Genomic DNA, 14,881 nt, shown 5'->3' with positions numbered 1-14,881 from the left:
ACTGTCATGTGATGCAACTTGTAACAGTGATTCCGAATCCCAGTGGATTTGTCTGCAGAAAATCGAATAATAATAAAAAAAAAAAAAAAAAAAAAGAGCTTATTGGTAGTGATTCTTAACCCGTAAAGACTCGGTGTTAGTTTTGTGTTCAATTTTTCTCTATATTTAACCTTTCTTAAGTGATTTGTCACCATGTATTGTAATATTATTGTATTTAGTTTGGGTTTTTTCTGTATAAATTATGTAAATTTCCTATATTTTGTTCACTGATCACGTAGATGTTCATTAACAGTCGAGGGTGTCAAACTTGTTTTAGTTCAGATTCCACATACAGCTTCATACGATCTTAAGTAAAATAATAACAGAACAAGAAAAGCACTCGGAGAGCACAGACCTCTGCCAAGACAGATCTGCCCCCGCCCCCCCCCTTCATTTTGTTCATTATTGTGTTCATTTTTCTTCATTTTGTTCATTATTTTCTTCATTTTTCGTCATTTTGTTCATTATTTTCTTCATTTTTCTTCATTTTGTTTTTATATTTTCTTCATTTTGTTCATTGTTTTCTTTATTTTGTTTTTATATTTTCTTCATTTTGTTCATTGTTTTTTTTTTCCATTTTGTTTTATATTCATTTTTGTTCATTTTGTTCAATATTTTCTTCATTTATGGTCATTTTGTTTTCATATTTTCTTCATTTTTCTTCATTTTTTTCATCATTTTCTTAATTTTTCTTAATTGTGTTTTATATTCATTTTTCTTAATTTTGTTCAATATTTATATTTTCTTCATTTTTGTGCATTTTGTTCATTATTTTCTTCATTTGTGTTCATTTAGTTTTTATATTTTTTTCATTTCCGTGCATTTTGTTCATTATTACCTTCATTTGTGTTCATTTTATTTCTCTATTTTCTTCATTTTTGTGCATTTTGTTCATTATTTCCGTCATTTGTGTTCATTTGATTTTTATATTTTCATCATTTTTGTGCATTTTGTGCATTATTTTCTTCATTTGTGTTCATATTATTTTCTTAATTTTTGTTCATTTAATTTTTGTATTTTTTTCATTTTTGTGCCTTTTGTTCATTATTTCTTTCATTTGTGTTCATTTTATTTCTGAAAATTTCATGAAAATCCATCCATAACTTTTTGAGTTATCTTGCTAAAAAACAAACAAACAAACAAACAAACAAACACACAAACAAACACGAACGCATGCACACAAAGCAAAGCGATCCCAATACCTCCTAGCGGAGGTAATAACCTATAAATAATGACAACCTAAAATGGTGTTCTTGGTTTAATATGCTAAAATAAAATTACATAATGGAAATATTTACATTTAAGAGCTATTTTTTCCACAAGGAAATTTGAATAACATCTGGAAAACGTGAAACATCTGACAAAAAATAAGTACAATTAAAAAAAAAAAAAAAAAAAGATAAGATTTTATTTATCTCATCATGGGGAAATTTCGTAGTTAACAACAGCAACATACTACAGGCGACTGCAGAGACAAAAAACAGGTAGAAAAAACACAAATGAGTGAAAATTAAAATATAAAGACCAAAAATAATAATAATAATAATAATAATAATATTTATATAAACATATTAGTGCTGTCAAACTATTCAAATTTTTCCTCAGATTAATCACACGATTGCTGTGGATTAATTAATCGCAAATTGAATATCATTCATTTTTAATCCCGTTTCTTTTTACATAAGCAGACTCGAGAAAAAAGGGAACATATATGCGCTTAATGTGTTTATTAAACACCTTCGACAGTTTCAACAAAACAAATTGAATCAACTAATCCGTCTTTGTTTTTTTTATGCTCATATTTCCATCCAGAGGACGAACGTGTTGTTTAATGTCTTCCATTTTTATTGGTTGGTTCTGCTGCCTGTCACTACCAGATCAACTGCTCATTTGCGCCCATTTACGGTAACTCTACTTGGACAAACTACCCCGAATGCGCCGGCAGAGACATTCACAGTCATTCTGCGCTGCAAATGGGTTAATCGGATTAAAATTTTTAGTCCGATTAATCATGACGATGGATTAATCGTCTGCGTTAATTTTGTCAGCCCCCCAAAATATTTATATAAGTAAGGAATTTGAATAAAAAAATGAAATATTATTTACATATTTACATCATTGTGGCTTTGATTATGCCTGTTACTAAATATTTTGTGAATTTCTCATCTATAAATTGTGTTAATAATAAGATGAGGCATAATATTGTTGAAATCGCACTTATTTTTCTTAATAAATGTCAGGTTGTACATGAACGTTCAGGTTATTCATATTTTCATAGTGCAATTTTACTATTGTCATACTAAAACAAAGAGAAAATCGGATTATTTTTATAAGGTGGCCCCTGAACTAAAATGAGTTTGACACCCTAATTACATTTCAAACCTTATCGTCTTTTTTTTTTTTTTTTTAATCAAACGCCCAGTGGACATAAAGAATACTGTCGGAAAACAGCTCGCTGATATGTTTTGATTCCGACTTGTTGAACCCAGGCTGTTTTGCTTCGCACATCTTCAAGTCTGGGGTTATTTTTAAAAATAATTTATTAATTTTATGCTAATATCCTAATATTACATGCTAAAATATGCAGCCTTCCACAACAAGTCTGCCATGTTGACTGTACTTAAAGCAGTATTTCATCTAAATCCTATCGCTGAGGATGTTTCAGCTGAAATATTTCAAAATGCAGTTTTCCAACAAGCTTTATTATGAAGATTTTTTTTCTATATAAATATATACAAATTATAAATAACAATATTTAACCCTTAAAGACCCAAACAACCACTGGTGACAAAAATCATCTACTGATCTAAAATGTTTAATACCCATTTATTCATTAATCCTATCAATACATGTAAATAATTGGTGTAAAATGCAGTTTATCATCTTCTCATGGTCATCAGATATGACCCGTTTGGACGTTCAGAGGCTCTGTAGTTACCATGGAAACACCATCATCTTCTACAACATTGATTCACCAGTAAAACCCATTGTAAAGTAAAATTAAAACCCACTCTGAGCTTTAACCTCATTGAAATACTTTGAAATTCAAAATTTCAACGTTAGTATGTTATTGGACATCGTCATCTACTTCCTCTTTGGTTGCCGTGACAACAATCTCCCTCCTCTTGCCATAAAACATCCGAGCCGGACTTACTTAAAAGTAAGCATACGCAATAAAACAAATGTTATAAGGCAATAAACTGACAAAAAATCCCTCATATTTACTATTTACAGCTTCAAAATGTCTGTAAAATCTCTCCGAATCAGTATAGTTTTATATAAACCAACATGTTTCTAAACCTGACTGTTTCTTCTTGTTTTTTATTCCTCCTTAAGCATGAAAAAAAAAATTGCGATCGAGTTTTTTTTTTTTTTTTTTTCTCATGGAGTTACAAAAATGTCCATGCATTTAATTTTTGAAGAAAGAAACATATGTTTAAAACCCGATATCAGAAAGTGATATGAAAACAATGAAATAAAAACATTTTAATGGTGCTAATCTGATGTTTTCTCACATTTTAACATATTTTAATGCAAGTTATTACTCACTTCATGGAGATAATATGCAAAAAAAATTTTTTTTTGTCTTACAAATAACAATTGATTTATACTCAAACATGTTGCTGCAGATCAGGTTTATCAACAACAGCAAAGTTACAATAATGGTATGAATTGCAGTGTGGTGCATAAGCATCCACTGTGTTGGTTGATATGGAACTAAAACAACTAAACCCATGAATATACAAGAGAATAGCTGTAGATAAAACTAAGGGACTTTAACCCTTTCATGCACGAATTATGAGTACCTTAATCAAGATTTTTTTCTTGAGTGTTTTTATTCCTCTTTAGGCATGAAAAAAACAATGCGATTGAAAATGTTCTTAGGAAAAATAAATAAATTTTAAAAAAGTAAAAAAATAAAATAAAAAAAAAAATAAAAAAATTCTTAGGAACCTATTTTTCAAGAAGTTGCAAAAATGTCCACTCAGCTGGACACCATGCATTTAATTTTTGAAGCGAAGAAACACGTTTTTACTGATAATTGCGTGAAAACTATAACTATTACACTCAGGGGAGATATGTAAGATATGTAATGTCTTAAAACTTTAAAAAAGATGTGTTAAAAAAAAAAAAAATCCATGAATATACAAGAGAACAACTGTAGAATAAGTGTCCACTGTAGTGACCAGTATACATGAAAGGGTTAATAACAAAAAAATAAAGCACAATATTGATTCTAATAACAATGAGCTTGTAAAAATGATAATTGGAATATATCATTAAAAAAAAAAAAAAAAAATACAAAATTATATCATCTCTTTACAAACATTTAATGGAAAAGAGAGGTTGGAACACTTTGGATGTGAAACAGAAACGGGAAAAAAGAACTAGGAATATGTGTCTCAGAGGAGGAATGGATCAATATCTGGAAAACTCAACAGTCAAGCACTTCTTCAAAAACATGGAGGAAACATTACTGGAAAAACAGAATTCGATTTTTCATAACTCCCAAAATTACAGCTAAATATATGTCCAGAGTTGAACCTTGTTGGAAAGAATGTGGAGATATCAATGTAAATCATGCACATGTAACACATATAACCAAATAATTGTTAACATATTGGGTTATGCAATTCCTAAAACATGTTTGATGATGTATTTTGGATGTATTATTGGTAATAATGAAAGGAAACATGATAGATATTTGTTTAACTCTTTCATGCACAGTGGTCACTACAGTGGACAGTTATTCTTCAGCTGTTCTCTTGTATGTTCATGGATTTTGTTGTTTTGCTTTCATATCAACCAACACAGTGGATACTTATGCACCATCCCATAATACACTGCAATTCATACCGTGATTGTAACATTCCTATTCTTGATAAACCTGATTTCCAGCAACATATTTGAGTGTAAATCAATTGCTAATTGTTATTAGACTTATTCATTATTTATTTTTGAAGTTGTTGTGTTTTGTTGTTTTTTGCATATTATTTGAGTGAGTAATAACTACTATTATAGTATGTTAAAATGTAAGAAAACATCAGCAACATTAAAAAAAAACACATTTATTTCATAGTTTTCACTCAGTATGACAGTAAATGCATGTTTTTTTTGCTTCAAAAATTAAACACATGGTGTCCAGCTGAGTGGACATTTTTGTAACTCCATGAAAAATAGATTAATAAAAAACAAAAATTTCAATCGCATTATTTTTTTCATGCCTAAAGAGGAATAAAAACACTCAGGAAAAAAATCTTGATTAACCCACAGAGACCCAAACAGCCACCGGTGACACAAACCATCTACAGATCTAAACTGTTTAATACCTGTTGATCCACTATTCCTAACAATCCATGGAAATAATTGGTGTAAAATACAGTTATTCATCTTTTCATGGTCATCAGATATGACCACATTTGGATGTTCAGAGGCTCTGTAGTTACCATGGAAACGCCGTCATCTTCTACAACATTGATTCACCAGTAAAACCCACGGAGTTGGATCAATGACAGTGGATGGACACATTTGTTTTTACATTCCATCAGTAAAATCTTTGCTGAAAAATTGACTTTTTTTCATTTTCTCTATTTTGATATAATTAACTTTGAATTTTCTCAGAGATTTTATGAACATCTACATGATATTTGAATTAGATATAGGAAAATACATTATTTATACAAAAAAAAAAAAAAAAGCAAAATACAGAGGGTTATATTATAAAATAAATCAGCAAAAAAATACAGGAAAAAATCATTTTGGAACTGCCACAAAAGTAGCACTGGGTCTTTATGGGTTAAGGTTCTCATAATTCATGCATGAAAGGGTTAAAATACTATTAGCAGCCTGTAAAAAGGCTATTATCAAAAAATGGTGCGGATTAGAACCACCGACAACTAACGACTGGATACAAACTGCGAATGGAATATTTGAGATGGAGATTCTGACCCATAGACTGAAGACTAAAGAGGAACAACGTCACCATAAATGGAAGAAATGGACAATTTTCACTTGAACGTCACACATCACACTGCTAAAAACAATTGTTGGTCGCAGGATTTATTGTGATCAATGTGTCTTGTTTTGAGATGTGCATAAAGGAAACAATAAAAACAATAAAAATAAAGTAAATAAAAAAAAAAAAAAAAGAGAACAGCTGTAGAAATAACTGTCCAGTGTAGTGACCACTATGCATGAAAGGGTTAATTTTTTTAATTTGTTTGTGGAAATAGTCAAAAATAGTCACTTTTGTCTTTTTTTTTTTTTTTTTGCTCTGAAGGGCCAGATTTTGAGCATGCGAGGGCCTGATTTTGGCCCGCGGTCCTTATATTTAACACCCCTTCTCTAAAATGATATTGTTCTATTCATTTGCAAAAAAAAAACTGTTAAGTTTTTCTCTGTAAATAATTCACATTTCACTTGCGTCAGCTCAGTCATTTTTTTTAGTGGGAATGCCTTGCCAAAAACAAATGTCAACTGCCTTTACTCACCCCTCCAGCCTGCGCACACACACACACACACACACACACACACACACACACACACACTCACATGCAGACACACACATTCTGCTTCCTACTCCAGCTCCCTCTCCTCCCCCTTTTTTTTTTTTTTTTTTTTTTTTTTTCTTCTTTCTCTCTCTCCTCAGGAGACTGATGCAGTGGCTGATTGTGTGGGAAGTTCCTCTGTCATCGTTAGCAGGGTTGGAGGCACTTGTCACAGGCCACATTAGGAGTTTCCTATGAACTCTCCTTTGCCTCGCCAGTCACGAAGAAACACCGAGAGGGGTCGGCGGTACAATTTTTATTGAGGGTGTACGTCAATGAGGGTCAGAGAATGCCACCGGGTTGGGTCTCTTCACGAGGTGTACACATGCGTCATTATATATGTCCACTACTTCTTTTTTTTTTTTTTTATGAGTCCTGTTCAGGCAGCAAATAAAACAGCCTGCATAACAATGAGATGCTGCTTCTTTGCATTAACCCATAAACACCCAGTGCTGCTTCTGTGGTAGTTCCAATATATATACAGGGTGGGGAAGCAAAATTTACAATACTTTGAGGCAGGGATTGAAAGACAGTGTATGACCGATTAGTTTATTGAAAATCATGAGAATTTATTTGCCACAAGAAAATTGACATAATAGAAAACGTTTTTATTCTATGTGTCCTCCTTCTTTCTCAATAACTGCCTTCACGCGCTTCCTGAAACTTGCGCAAGTGTTCCTCAAATATTCGGGTGACAACTTCTCCCATTCTTCTTTAATAGTATCGTCCGGCGCCTTGCCTGCCCCTGGGTGGCTGGCCCCCGGCGGGGGGGAGGCGGCTGGCATCCCTGGCCTCCTGGGGCCTGTGCTCGGCTGCTGTGGGGCCTCTGGTGGGGGGCCTCCCTCGACTATCTTTGGGGCGGGCACACTGTTGCCTTTCGGGGGGGGGGGGGGGGGGGGGGGGGCTTGGAGGGAGTGCGGTTGCAGTTGCATGTCTGTGTTCTTCACCTCAGTCTGTTTGCCTGGTTCACTCTGTCACAGCAGATGAATGTGAACAACTGATGTTGTGTGGATTTGTTTCTGGTATTATTTGTTATAGGTATGATTTGTACGAATGTGGTATACGACATTTTGTTCATGCTTTCTTATATTCTTCATTTCATAGGTCTTATGTATCTCATTGTTGTGTTTTTTTTTTTTTTTTTTTTTTTTTTTTGTAGTTTTGTTTGTTTTGTTTTGTTTTGTTTTTTTCTCTCTCTCTTCTGCCCAGTTTACTCAGTTCTGGTTGTCGTTATTGTCACCATTATAATTGTCTCCATGGTTGTTGCTGTTTGTATTGTTGATACTTTCTTGTGAGGGTCTTCGCCACCTTCTTCTCTCTTGTTCTCTCCCCTTCTTCTACCCCCCCACCCCCACCCCCCATGTCAGGTCCGGCATCGAAATGTGGTTCAACGAAACTCATAATAAACACAGTAGAATATCAAAGGGCGCTTCATATACTTTATGAAGTTACTCTTGGCAAAGCAGATTTGTTCAGCACCAAAAGGAACCAGACTACCATTCTGCTGTTAGAACACTGGACAAGACAAGTAGGAAAAAAAAAAAAAAAAAAAAAAGTAGTGTGAGATACTCCCTGGTAAAATGTCCAAATAAAAGAGGATACACAAGCAAAGGTGTTAGAAAAATGGGCAATGATGACTGGGAGTACAGTTGGTGTCGGCTGCTGCCTTATCGGTACAGACAGCTGCCTGTCAGCCAGCTGAGCCCAATTAGAATAAGAAAAAAAAAAAAAAAAATAGTATTGTCCAGACTTTCTCGTAATACTTTTGCTCATAGTCATTCTCTTCTTTCCATTATAAACAGTCTTTATGGACACTCCAACTATTTTTGAAATCTCCTTTGGTGTGATGAGTGCATTCAGCAAATCACACACTCTCTGACGTTTGCTTTCCTGATTACTCATATGGGCAAAAGTTTCTGAAAAGGTATGGATAATAGTGTTAGGTATGATTATGACATCAATATATGTTTGGTTTCAAAACAATTGACGTAGTGCCTGCTGAGAAAAAACAACTAAATGTTCATTGTAAATTTTGCTTCCCCATCCTGTACATATATATATATATATATATATATATATATATATATATATATATATATATATATATATATATATATATATATTTGTTTTCTATTTTTAACGTTTCTTAAGTGATCTATCACCATTTATTATACGATTACACTGGGTTACAAAAAAAATGTTTTTTGCAAGTTGTCTAGGTTTTTTCAACTGAATTAGGACCATTTTGCACCGCTAAATCCAAAAAATGACATCTGTTTTTCTCAATCAGGTCAATTTGATTTTGAAAAATTAGATCTTCTCACCAAATTGATTACATGTAATTACACTAATACCAAAATAAGATTGGTAAGTACACTTTATGAAACTTGTGACTTGATTCCTGTTAGGTACAATGGTGTATTCACCGCAGATGTAGCAGAATACGTCAGGCTTATTTTTGCAAGATCTTCTAGTCGAAGCCATTTCATTCACCTGTAATATTAACCCTTTCATGTATGAATTATGAGAACCTTAATCCATAGTTTTTTCCTGAGTGTATTTATTCCTCTTTAGGCATGAAAAAAACAATGCGATAGAATTATTTTTATGAACCTATTTTTCATTAAATTACAAAAATGTCCACGCAGCTGGACAGCTTATGTTAAATTTTTGAAGCAAAGACATGTATAATTTAAAACCCATCATCATAAAGTGATAGACTGTGTGGAAACTATGAAATAAAAGCATTTTTAATGCAGCTAATCTGATGTTTTCTCACATTTCATCATATTCTAATACTAATTATGGAGAGAATATGCAAAAACAAAAAAAAATAACTTTTTGTTTGAGAAAATTAGCGGCTGATTTACACTCAAACATGTTCGTGCAGACCAGGTTTATCAAGAACAGCACAGTTACAGTCATGGTCTGAACGTCAGTGTAGATGATGCATGAGCGTCCACTGCGTTGGTTGATATCCTCCTGAGACCCAGGAAAGCGAACATTTTTAGCTTTTTTACATTAAACAGTCATCTTGATTAGAAACTGCATAATGCAACAGTTTTTTCAGATACATTTTTAAAATAACTTTTATTTATTTATTTTTTAACAGAATGTCCTTTGCAATGAACAGCTTTTTTTTTTTTTTTGGAAAACTGTCAAAGTTTTGTCCCCTACAGAGGACAAAAATGCATTGCTAGGTCTCAGGAGGACATGGAACTAAAACAACTAAACCTATGAATATACAAGAGAACAGCTGGAGAAGAACTGTCCATTGTAGTGACCACTGTGCATGAAAGGGTTAAAAAAAACATTAATCATAAATTGGCAAAAGTAAAATCTTCCGAACTTGTTTATTGCAAGAAATATGAAAGAATTGTGTATCATATGATGTGAAAATGCAAAAATGTTAAAAAGCCAATATGTAGCATAGTTCAGAAAGTTGACCTGATTGAGCAAAATTAATGTGATTTTTGGATTCAGCACACCAAAACTATCCTAAATCAGCTCAAAAAACTTAAACAATAAATGTGTTGTTGACCAGTGTAATCCTTTGTACTTTGCATTAGGTATTCTGTGCACATGCAACTCACAATGTGAATTTGTAAAGAAAATTTTTATAATAATTTCACTTCTAATTCTATATTTCTAGAATATACAAATACCACATTTCTTATCTTTCTCTTTGTATTTCATCCTTTCATATTTCATCTCTTTCTCTACACTTGCTTGCTGCATGTAGAGTCTGGTTTCGACCAACTCGATATGTAAAGTGTCACAAGATAACATTTGGTATGATTTGGTGCTATATAAATAAAATTTGATTGATTGATTGATTGATTGATTGATTGATTGATTGATTGATTGATTGATTGATTGATTGATTGATTGATATGTTGCTTCTGTTGACTGTGAAATTTCCCCGCAGTGGGATAAGTAAAGTCTTATCTTATCTTATCTTATCTTATCTTGTCTTGTCTTATCTTACCCTGTCTTATCTTATCTTATCTTATCTTATCTTATCTTATCTTATCTTGTCTTGTTTTATCTTACCCTGTCTTATCTTATCTTATCTTATCTTATCTTATCTTATCTTGTCTTGTCTTGTCTTATCTTATCTTATCTTATCTTATCTTATCTTATCTTATCTTATCTTATCTTATCTTGTCTTGTCTTGTCTTGTCTTATCTTACCCTGTCTTATCTTATCTTATCTTATCTTATCTTATCTTATCTTATCTTATCTTATCTTATCTTATCTTATCTTATCTTGTCTTGTCTTATCTTACCCTGTCTTATCTTATCTTATCTTATCTTATCTTATCTTATCTTATCTTATCTTATCTTATCTTATCTTGTCTTGTCTTATCTTACCCTGTCTTATCTTATCTTATCTTATCTTATCTTATCTTATCTTATCTTATCTTGTCTTGTCTTATCTTACCCTGTCTTATCTTATCTTATCTTATCTTATCTTATCTTATCTTATCTTATCTTGTCTTGTCTTATCTTACCCTGTCTTATCTTATCTTATCTTATCTTATCTTATCTTATCTTATCTTATCTTATCTTATCTTATCTTATCTTATCTTATCTTATCTTGTCTTGTCTTATCTTATCCTGTCTTATCTTATCTTATCTTATCTTGTCTTGTCTTATCTTATCCTGTCTTATCTTATCTTGTCTTGTCTTGTCTTATCTTATCCTGTCTTATCTTATCCTCTCTTCTCTTCTCTTCTCTTCTCTTCTCTTCTCTTCTCTTCTCTTCTCTTCTCTTCTCTTCTCTTCTCTTCTCTTCTCTTCTCTTCTCTTCTCTTGTCTTATCTTCTCTTCTCCTGTCTTATCTTATCTTCTCCTGTCTTATCTTATCTTATCTTATCTTACCTTATCCTGTCTTATCTTATCTTAACTTATCTTATCTTATCTTATCTTATCTTATCAGCACTGTATATTCATAGGTTTATCTTATCTTATCTTATCTTATCTTGTCTTGTCTTATCTTATCTTCTCCTGTCTTATCTTATCTTATCTTATCCTGTCTTATCTTATCTTATCTTATCTTATCTTATCTTATCTTATCCTGTCTTATCTTACCTTATCTTGTCTTGTCTTATCTTATCTTATCAGCACTGTATATTCATAGGTTTATCTTATCTTATCTTGTCTTATCTTATCTTCTCCTGTCTTATCTTATCTTATCTTATCTTATCTTATCTTATCTTATCTTATCTTATCCTGTCTTATCTTATCTTATCTTATCTTATCTTATCTTATCTTATCTTATCTTATCTTATCTTATCTTATCTATCCTGTCTTATCTTACCTTATCTTCTCTTGTCTTGTCTTGTCTTCGTATATTTAATTTACAGATCATGCAGATGTTCACAAAAGCTCAGATTAAAGTTGAGGGCTATTCTAGCAAAAGCAGAAAAAAACTGAAGAAAAAGTGTCTTTTTCAAAGTGTCTTTTACATCATTAACTCTTTAAAACCTGACGTGTCATCGCTAACGCACCCTGTGCTTATGCAGTTTTTGGATGGCTGTAACTCTTTCACTGTTTGTGCACTTGGAAAAATTCCAATGGTTTCTGAAACCTGAGACGTTGCGGTTTATAGGTTTTATTGAGTCGTTACGGTAATTTCACTCATGCCTGTACTAGAAGCTGGAAAAGAGGCTGATTTAGCAGAATAATAATATACAGGAAATTGTAAATGACTGCTAGAATGTAGTAGAAGAACTGCTCTGTAAAAATGGGCAGAAGGACTCGCTCACAACAAATTTTCTAACCTTTTAATTACTCAAAATATGAAAAAAAGTCCTGGTTCAAAACAGGGGTCGGCAATCCGCGGCTCCGGAGCTGCATGTGGCACATTCATCCCTCTGCTGCAGCTCCTACCTGGGAGCTGGAGTCCCTTTTTTCTCTATTTTTTTCTTTTTAAGCTGCACATATTTGTTCTACTACATTGAACAGAGCTGTCTTGTCGCTGTCCAGTGCTGAACCTGTTCATAAGGCACATGTAACCGTAGCGCTGTCCAGTGCTGAACCTGTTCATAAAGCACATGTAACCATAGCGCTGTCCAGTGCTGAACCTATTCATAAGGCACATGTAACTAGAGCGCTGTCCAGTGCTGAACCTGTTCATAAGGCACATGTAACTGTAGCGCTGTCCAGTGCTGAACCTGTTCATAAAGCACATGTAACCATAGCGCTGTCCAGTGCTGAACCTGTTCATAAGGCACATGTAACTAGAGCGCTGTCCAGTGCTGAACCTATTCATAAGGCACATGTAACTGTAGCGCTGTCCAGTGCTGAACCTGTTCATAAGGCACATGTAACCATAGAGCTGTCCAGTGCTGAACCTGTTCATAAGGCACTTATAGCCATAGCACTGTCCAGTGCTGAACCTGTTCATAAGGCCCTTATAGCTATAACGCTGTCCAATGCTGAATCTGTTCATAGGCCCATGTAACCATAGCACTGTCCAGTGCTGAACCTATTCATAAAGCACTTATAGCCATAGCGCTGTCCAGTGCTGAACCTGTTCATAAGGCACATGTAACCATAGCGCTGTCCAGTGATGAACTTGATTGACTTAGAGTCTGGTTTTGACCAACTCTATATATAAAATGTCAAGAGATAACTTTCTTGTGATCTGGCGCTATATAAATAAAATTTGATTGATTGAGTGATTTAATTGGTTTTCCCCTGTAAGTCGCTTTGGAAAAAAGCGTCTGCCAAATGCGTAAACATAAACATAAACATAAACTTGTTCATAAAGCACATGTAACCGTAGCACTGTCCAGTGCTGAACCTGTTCATAAGGCACATGTAACCGTAGCGCTGTCCAGTGCTGAACCTGTTCATAAGGCACATGTAACCATAGCGCTGTCCAGTGCTGAACTTGTTCATAAAGCACATGTAACCATAGCACTGTCCAGTGCTGAACCTGTTCATAAGGCACAGGGAGCAGTGTTTCCTGTGGAATTGATCTCCTGGTGTGGTGTGTGTAATCCGAATGTGGGGTGTGTGTGTGTGTGTGTGTGTGGGGGGGGGGGGGGGGGGGTGCGCAGGTCGGCTGGTTTCCATCCTATTTATTCAATAAGGGGGAGGGCTGTTATATATTATACATAAGTATAATAAGTCTAATGTGACGATGATGATTTTTTTGTATCAAATGTATGGTGTGGTGGCAAGGATTTCTCTATGGCGCAGCGTCACGGCAAAACCTTACCAGCTGAAACACTGTGTAGCAATAGCACTGTCCAGTGCTGAACCTAATAGAGGTACTTTTTTCTTCGCACATAACACTGAGGTAAAAACATAAATAAAAAAATTAAAAAATTATAAATGCAGTCTTATGTTCATTTTAGTTCGCAAAAGCATTTTCTTTGCTGTGGGAAACTCGTCCAAATGGCTCTTTGAGTGTTTAAAGTTACCGACCCCTGGTTCAAAGGATTAACTGAATATAAACCAAGTGTCTTTTCTTTATCTCTACATTTCAAACATGCTAACACATAGATGATTATTAACTATTAGACTTCAAAATACAAACACTGGATATTAAAAAACAAAACAGAAAACAAACGTGACAGCCTCAGACTTGGACTGTAAACTGTATCTATTAATGGAGATCAATCATCATTGATTTAATGCAATATTTATAACATGAAATACTACAGAAACAGGTTTTTTCATCATGTTAAGCCGGTAACACTTGAAGTGACTTTAACCCATAACGACCCTGTGCTACTTTTATGCTCGTTCCCAAATTAATATAACCTTTAAATGATTTTTTTTAAACCATTTATTGTAATATTATCTTCTGTATTTTGCAATAAGGGGGAAAAATCGGGTATTTTCCTATATTTAATTCACTGACCGTGTAGATGTTCATAAAAGCTCTGATTAAAGTTGAAGATTATTATATCAGAAACGGACAAAACTGAAGAAAAAGTGACTTTTTCAATAAAATATATCATTCACTGAACATCCATCCTCTGTCATTTATCGAACTCCATTGGTTTTACCGGTGAATCAGTGTTGTAGAAGATGACGGTGTTTCCACGGTAACTACGGAGCATCTGAACATCCAAATGGGTCATATCTGATGACCGTGAAAATAAGACAAACAGCATTTTACACCAATTATTTACATGTAATGATAAGATTAGTGGATAAATAAGTATTAAACTTTTTAAATCCGTAGATGCTTTTGATCGATGGTGGATGTTTGAGCGACATAATAGGCAGCCAATCAGGCACAGAGCCATTTATTTTCTTTATACTAAAAAAAAA

Source organism: Sphaeramia orbicularis, chromosome 2, assembly GCF_902148855.1.
Source record: "Sphaeramia orbicularis chromosome 2, fSphaOr1.1, whole genome shotgun sequence".
NCBI classification, from domain to species: Eukaryota; Metazoa; Chordata; class Actinopteri; order Kurtiformes; family Apogonidae; genus Sphaeramia; species Sphaeramia orbicularis.
Note: the sequence above shows the minus strand (reverse complement) of the source record.